The following is an 8,489-nucleotide window of genomic DNA, read 5'->3' on the forward strand; positions in this document are numbered from 1 at the left end:
ATTCATAATCATCTGGAAAGGAATAATTTGATTAGGGATAGTCAACATGGCTTCGTGAAGGGCAGGTCGTGCCTCACTAACTATTGAGTTCTTCGAGAGGTGACAAAGCAGGTCTATAAAGATAAGGCAGTTGATGTGGTGTATATGGACTTCAGTAAGGTGTTTGATTAGGTTCCACGTGGTACATTATTGCACAAAATAAGGAGTTTTGGGATTGAAGGTGATTTAGCAGTTTGGATTGGAAATTGGCTAGCTGAAAGAAGACAGAGGGTGGTGGCAGATGGAAATGTTTATCCCGGAGCACATGATTTGGAGATGCTGATGTTGGACTGGTGTGTACAAAGTTAAAAATCACACAACACTAGGTTATAGTCCAACAGGTTTATTTGGAAGCACTAGCTTTCGGACCGCTGGTCATTCATCAGGTGGTTGTGGAGTATAAGATTGTAAGACACAGAATTTATAGCAAGTTTAGTGTGATGTAACTGAAATTAAATATTGAAAAAGACCTGGATTGTTTGTTAAATCTCTCATCTTTTAGAATGAACACATTGGTTTCAGTTTTTCATATGTAAATCGCAGCACTTTAACAATTGGTGTCATGTCGGCCCAGATAAGGTGTGAGGTGCCCTGTGTCACGCTATCTGTGCCACAATGTTCAGACTGATTCTAATCTAAAAAACAGATTTACAGAATCTTACATGGATTCATGCAGTTCTTGAGCAAAGTAAAATGTAATTCTGCAAGTACAAATTCACCCCACAAACTTATATGTGTGTGTATGTGTGCATGTGGGTGTGTGTTTGTGGGGGGGTATGAGTGTCTGTTAGAGAGTGTGTGTGAGCATGAGTGTAAAGCAGTATAAGTCTGTGAGAGGGTGTGAGTGTAGGAATGTATGTCGAGTGTGTATTGCTAGAAAAGCACAGCAGGTCAGGCTGATTCCTGATAAAGGGCTCCAGTTGAAAATGTCGATTTTCCTGCACCTCGAATGCTGCCTGACCTGCTGTGCTTTTCCAGCAACACATTCTCAACTCTGATCTCCAGCATCTGCAGGCCTCACTTTCTCCCTGTGTAGGAGTGTACGTCTGAGCGTATAGGAGAGACCTTGTATATGAGAAAGGGTCTGCATGAGTGTATGGGTCTGTAGGAATATGTGTGTGTCTGTAGGAGTGTGTGTGTAGGAGTTTCTGTGTGTAAGAGTGTTTGTGTGTCTGTCTGTGAGTGTGCACCTGCCTGTGTGTGTATGTCTGTCTGTGTGTGTTCATCTGTGTGTGTGTGTGTGTGTGTGTGTGTGTGTGTGTGTAGTGCAGTGGGGTCACCTGTAGTGTGAGCTTGAACCCAAGGTCCTGCTAGAGGCTATCCCCACGGGTACTGAACTTGGCTATCAGCCTCTGCTTGTCCACTTTGCATTGTTGTATGTCCCGAAGTCCGCCTTGGAGGACGGTCACCTGAAAGCCCACGGTCGAATGTCTCAGACAGCTGATGTGTTCTCCGACTGGGAGGGAACACTCCTGTCTGTTGATTGTTATGTGGTGTCCATTCATCCATTGCCATAGCCTCTGCTCAGTCTCGCCAATGTACCATGCCTCAGGGCATCCTTGCTTGCAACAAATGAGATAGACAACGTTGGCTGAGTCACATGAATACACAGTATCACCACGTGTAATGGTGGTATCCGTGTCCACACTCTGACACGTCTTGCAGCATCTTCTGTGACATGGTTGTTTGGTATTGTCCGTAAAGCCGAGCGGTTTGCTACTAACAATGGTCTGGTTGAGGTTTAGTGGTTGTTTAAAGACAAGAAGTGGAGGCGTGGGGAAGGTCTTGGCGAGGTGCTCATCCTCATTGATAATGTGTTGCAGGCCGTGAAGAACATGGCATAGTTTTCAGCTCCTGGAAAGTACTGGACAACGAAGGGTACCCTGTCGGTTGCAGCTCGTGTCTGTCTCCTGAAGAGGTCATTACAGTTTCTCGCTGTGGCACGTCGGAACTGGCGGCCGATGAGTTGAACATCATACTCCATTCTTATGAGGGCATTCCTGAGTACTTTCAAGTGCCCGTCATATTCCTCCTCATCTGAACAGATCCTGTGTATGTGTAAGGCTTGTCCATAGCAGATGGCTGTTTTCATATGTCTTGGGTGGAAGCTGGAGAAATGTAGCATCGTGAGTTTGTCTGTGGGTTTGCAGTTGAGTGAGGTGCTGAGGTGCCCATCCTTGATGGAGATGCATGTGTCCAAGAATGAGACAGATAGTAGGGAGTTGTCCATAGTGAGATGGTGGGATGAAACTTGTTGACATCACTGTATAGTTTTTTCAGTGACTCCTCGCCATGGGTCCAAAGGAAGATTATGCGACCCAGCCAATGTTGTCTATCTCATACACTGCAGGCAAGGATGCCCTGAGATATGGTGCATTGATGAGACCAAGCACAGGCTACAGCAACTGATGAATGGACACTGCACAATAATCAACAAACGGGAGTGTTCCCTCCCAGTCAGAGAACACTTCAGCGCCATTCAACCTTGGACTTTCGTGTGACCATCCTCCAAGGCAGACTTTGGGGCAGACAACGACGCAAAGTGGCTGAGCAGAGGCTGATACCAAGTTCGGCACCCATGGGAATGGCCTCAACTGGGACCTTAGGTTCATGTCACACGACAGGTAATCCCACTGCACTACACACATACACACACACACTCCTACAGACACACACTCCTACAGACCCATGCACTCACGTAGACCCTCCCTCATACACAAGCTCTCTATCTAAGGCTCACCCGTACACTCCCAAATTAACACCCACACATGCACCCTCTCACAGACTTATACCCCTTTACACTCTCACAGATACTCATAACCCCACCAACACACACACACACACACACACACACGTTTGTGGGGTGAACTTGAACTTGCAGAATTACATTTTATTTTGCTCAAAAACTGCATGAATCCATGTAAGGTTCTGTAAATCCCTTTTTAAGATTAGAATCAGTTTGAACATTGTGGCACAGACATCGTCACACTGGGCACCACACACCTTAAATGCATTACCTGGGCCAACATGACACCCATTGTTAAAGTTCATTGAGATTGTAACTTTTAAAAAGTGCTGCGATTTACATCTGAAAAAACTGAAACCAACATGTTCATTCTAAAAGATGAGAGACTTAACAAACAATCCAGGTCTTTTTCAATATATAATTTCAGTTCCATCACACTGTAAAATTATGCTATAAATTCTGTGTCTTACGATCTTATACTCCCCAACCATCTGATGAAAGAGCAGCGCTCCGAAAGCTAGTGCTGCCAAATAAAACTGTTAGACTATAACCTGGTGTTGTGTAATTTTTAATCCTGGAGCTCAGTTACTAGTGGTGTGCCGCAAGGATCTGCTTTGGGACCATTTTTATAAATGATCTGGAGGTATGCATTGAAGGATGACTTAGTAAATTTGCGGATGACACTAAGGTAGGTAGAGTTGTGAATAGTGCTGAAGGATTTGTGGGTTTCAGAGGGACATGGATGAGATGCAGAGCGGGGCTGAGAAGTGGCAAATGGAGTTTAATGCGGAAGAGTGTGAAGTGGTTCACTTTGGAAGAAGTAACAGGAATGCAGAGTACTGAGCTAATGGTAAAATTCTTGGCAGTGTAGATGAACAGAGAGATCTTGGTATCCAGGTGCATAAATACCCGAATGTTGCTGCCCAGGTTGATGGGATTGTTAAGAAGGCATATGATGTGTTGCCGTTTATTGGTAGGGGGATTAAGTTTCAGAGCCACGGGGTCATGCTTCAGCTGTACGAGACACTGGTAAGACCGCACCTGAAGTATTGCGTGCAGTTCTGGTCACTATTATTGGAAGAATGAGGAAGCTTTGGAAAGGATTCAGAGAAGATTTACTAGGATGTTGCCTGGTATGGAAGGAAGGTCTTACAGGGAAAGGCTGAGGGAACTGAGGCTGTTTTTGTTGAGAGACAAAGGTTGAGAGGTGACTTAATCGAGACGTATGAAATAATTATAAAGTTAGATAGGGTGGACCATGAGAGCCGTTTTCCCCCGATGGTCAAGGCTAACACGAGAGGACATAGCTTTTAATCGGTGGTGGTGGGGGGGGGGTGATAGATTTAGGATAGATATCAGGGTAGTTTCTTTACTCGGAGAATAGTAGGGGCATGGAACAGCCTGCCTGCAACAGTAGTAGACTAGCCAACATTAAGGGCATTTAAATGGGCATTGGACATACATATGGATAATAATGGAACAGTGTAGGTTAGATGGGCATCAAATTAATTTCGCAGGTCGGTGCAACTTTGAGGGCTGGAGGGCCTGTACTGTGCTGTAGCATTCTATGTTCTATGTTCTATAAGCAGGGACACTGGTATCCCTCAGTTGTTCTGGACTTTCATTCCTCATTCTATTACCTCTGTACCCTTTCCAATTCTATTGCTTTCCTTCTATATTTGTGAGCATACCTTGCCTCCACACCTAAGAGTGTGAAACAAACCGTCGTTCTAGTTTACTTATACAACATTCTTGACACGGTTCTTACAAGGTCCAGAGTTCAGAAGCAGACAACATGGTGGAAATACACCCACACTGTTTAAAATAAGCAAACTTAAATTATAATCTGCTTATGGATAGGTGGTGAGAAGAGAGGGAGGGATTGATTTTAAAACTAGCAAGTTGTCCATAACAACAGTGTTTGATTTTCTTCTCCCTGCATACTTATATACCTTTACCTTAAATACATAATCCTTGTCAGCCATTTCTCTCCTGGATTCATGATTTGGTTTATCAGTCTTATTTTATTATGCCTCTTCTAGAATTCCCTGCAAGTGGAAACATCCTCTTTGCCTCTACTCTATGAAATACTTTCATAATATTGAAGGACTCTATTACGTCACCCCTCAATATTTTCTTTTATAGACTTAGGAGCCCCACTATGATCAATCTTTGCTCCTAATCTGTATGAGAACTGAGGCTGTGGTTCTCTATTCTCCATCTCTCTTCTTTCTTTTTACATTGACAGTTGGCGTTTTCAGGATCCAATCGGTATATCAATGTTTGGTGATTAAAGTAAGATAGCTCTGTTTTCATCCTTGTTCGTATAGGGGCATTGTTGGTCATATATTGAACCAAATCCTTTTCACCTCAATCTTTTTCCTAAAACTAAAAGTACTAATTTGAACATCTAGACATGTTTGACAGGAAATTTGAAAGTGTATATTTACATGGATTTCTGCACATAATACTCAGACACTGAAATTGCTGCCCTCTCTAACTTCAGATCTATTCACATTATATTCCTTCTGCCAGACTCTAGCCTATTCACTTAACCAATTTAAACCCACATGAAGCTTTCTTGTATTGTACTTATAACTATGTTCAGACCCATGTAATGTTGTCAGTGAATTTCGAAATATTACAACTGGTCTTCACATTCATTTATGCAGGTTGTGAACATTTGTTGAACTAGCTCTGATCCTTCCTGTACCCTGCTGGTCACAGCTTTCCATCCTGAGAATGATCCATTTATTTCTACTTCCTGCCTGTTAACCAATTTGTAATCCATGCAAAGATATTATCCCAAATTCAATGTGTTCTAATTTAAATTACTAAGTGCCTATGAAAAATCTTATCAAAAGCCTTCTGAAAATTGTAATAAGCCACACGTACTGATTCTCATTTATCAATGTTACAAGTAATATCCTGGAACAAACTCTAGGTTTGTCAAAACTGATTTCCTTTCTTATTAATTCATGTTGACTCTGCCTAATTTTACAATTCTTTTCTCAACATCCAGTCAATACTTCTTTTGTCAGTTTCAAACATTTACCATAATACTGACGTCCTACTAACAGGCTAATAGAGAAACAGAAATTATTGGAGAAGCTTAGTCTGGCAGCATTTGTGGAGAGAAAGAATCAACATTTCAGATCCAGTGACTCTTTTTCAGGTCACTCTGCTCTCTTTCCACGAGGCTGACAAAGTGGCTGAGTTTCTCCAACAATTTCTGTCTTTGTTTCAGATTTTCAGCAGCTGGAGTTATTGGCTTCATATTAACAGGGCTGTAGTTCTCTATTCTCCATCTCCCTTCTTTCTTAAATCATGGGGTAACATTTTCTGTTTTCCAGGAACATTTCCAGAATGTATTGAATTTTGAGAGATATTCACCGTTACCTCTTTAGCCATCCCTTTTAATACTCTGGGATGAAGCTTATCAGACACAACATAACTGTTTAGTTTGTCTGCCATGTTTCTGTTCTCTACTCGAAAATTCTCCTATTACCACCTGCAATGGGCCCACATTTGTCAGAGCTAATGTTTTCCTTTTCATTTTCTGAAATAAACTTTTATAGTCCACCTTGATGTTCCCTGCTAGTTTGTATTTGCCTTCTCCTTTCCCTTTCATTACCCTCCTTTGCTGGGTTCCAAATTGCTCCCAATCCTCAAGGTTAACACCTTATCAGGCTTACTTATAATCCACTTTCTGTCGTCTAATGGAATCTTTAACTTATTTTCTTTGCTACAGTTCATTTTCCTTTTCTGTTTGTGCCCTCAATGAACATATATATGTCATTTCCTTAAGCATTAACCATCACTTATCTTTTATAAAATCTTTAACATATAGAACATAGAATAGTACAGCACAGGAGCGGCCCTTCAGTCAACGATGTTGTGCCGAACATGATATCAAATTAGACAACACTAATTCCTTCTGCATGCACTTCATCCTTATCCCTCCATTCCTTGTATTTTCATGTGCCTATCTAAAAGTCCCTTAAAGGCCTCTGCGTATCTGCCTCCACCACTACCCCTGGCAGCACGCTCCAGACTCCTACCACTCTCTGTGTAAAAAAACTTGCTCTTCACATCTCCTTTAAACTTCCCCCCACCTTAAATGCATTTATTTGAATAATTTTAATGATATGTAAATATATTTAAATTAAATAATATTTAATAATATGGTGGCACAGTGCCAGTGATTAACACTGCTGCCTCACAGTGCCAGGGACCTGTGTCCAATTCCAGCCTCAGGCAACTGTTTGTGTGGAGTTTGCACATTCTCCATGTGTCTGCATGGGTTTCCTCCAGGTGCTCCAGTTTCCTTCCACAGTCCAAAGATGTGCAAGTTAGGCCATACCAAATTGCCCATAGTATCCAGGGATGTGCAAGCTAGGTGGATTAGTGATGAGAAATGCAGGGTTGCAGGGATGTGTCTGAGTGGGATACTGTTTGGAGGGTCAGTGTGGACTCAATGGGCAAATGGCTACTTCCACACTGTAGGGATTCATCCATAGTCAACTTTCCCCTCATATCTTTGTCATGAGATGGAATTTGACAGCTTCTGTCATGTCAAGAACACAATAGCCATCAAGAGAAATGTTGATAGTAAGCTGATGAGTGTTTCTTCATTGAATCCATTTAGGATTTGGTCAAAGTGTTCACACTATTTTTTTGAGAAAGTAGGCTTTTTTTCTGTGAGTAGTATCGGCACCAGGAATTATGGTTGAAACCCTGTAGACTGGGATCTGTTCAGCACTGGTTCTACTGGAGTTAATGAAGAGGAGAGTGAAGGAGGTAGAAGCTGAATATGGTGCTGTCAGGTGGGTGAAAGTGACTGCTATCCTTAATTGACAGAAGGTTTGGGAGAAAGTATGTCAGCATCAGTTAATTGGAAAGTATTTGAAATAATAAAAGAATGGAATAACTTTCATTTATATGTCCATCCATAACCTGAGGACATCCCAAATTGTTTCATAGCAACTTAAGAATCCTTGAAGATCCTTGAATACAACAGCAAATATTCACCCAGTAAGATCCCTTACTGTGATATGATGATGGTTTAATTTGTTTTAGTAATTTTGGTTGACAGTAAGATAAAGGTCATGACATTGTGAGAATATGTGAGAAGGTAAATTAATCTCAAGCTGGTGATAAAGACACAAGGTTACATCTGTGAATAGAGTTCCTGGATAAATTATGAAAAAGTGCAATTTTAATTGCAAAATGAAGTGCATAGGCATTTCATTGTGGGTGAAAGGCTTCCATGTAAAAGAGTGGTTAGTAATGCAACATTTGAGAACATGATGATATAGTTAATGTGTTGAAGATTCAAGGTATTTATTTTCCACATTTATCACAAAAGTTGTCACTTTTAAAATTAAGACAAATTTCAACATAAAAATTTAACATTTTTCAAAGGAGCATATGTGCACGAAAAGTATAAAATTTTATGACTTCAACATTTAAAGTTCTTTATTAGACATTCATATACTTGCCCTCCAATGCAGGCAAGGCAATGTTGTGTATATTTAAAACACCTGTGTTTGTTTTCACTTTCCATAAGCTTACAATGGAGGCTGTTGTCAAATTTTAAGGTGTGGTGACAGCTATTTTGACCGTTTGTTCGCTTAGTTTGTGAGATTAAGTGACATTTGGATTTATTTATTTTCAACAGATACACCAAACTATCTCCTCTCAT

This window comes from Hemiscyllium ocellatum, chromosome 4, assembly GCF_020745735.1.
Source record: "Hemiscyllium ocellatum isolate sHemOce1 chromosome 4, sHemOce1.pat.X.cur, whole genome shotgun sequence".
NCBI classification, from domain to species: Eukaryota; Metazoa; Chordata; class Chondrichthyes; order Orectolobiformes; family Hemiscylliidae; genus Hemiscyllium; species Hemiscyllium ocellatum.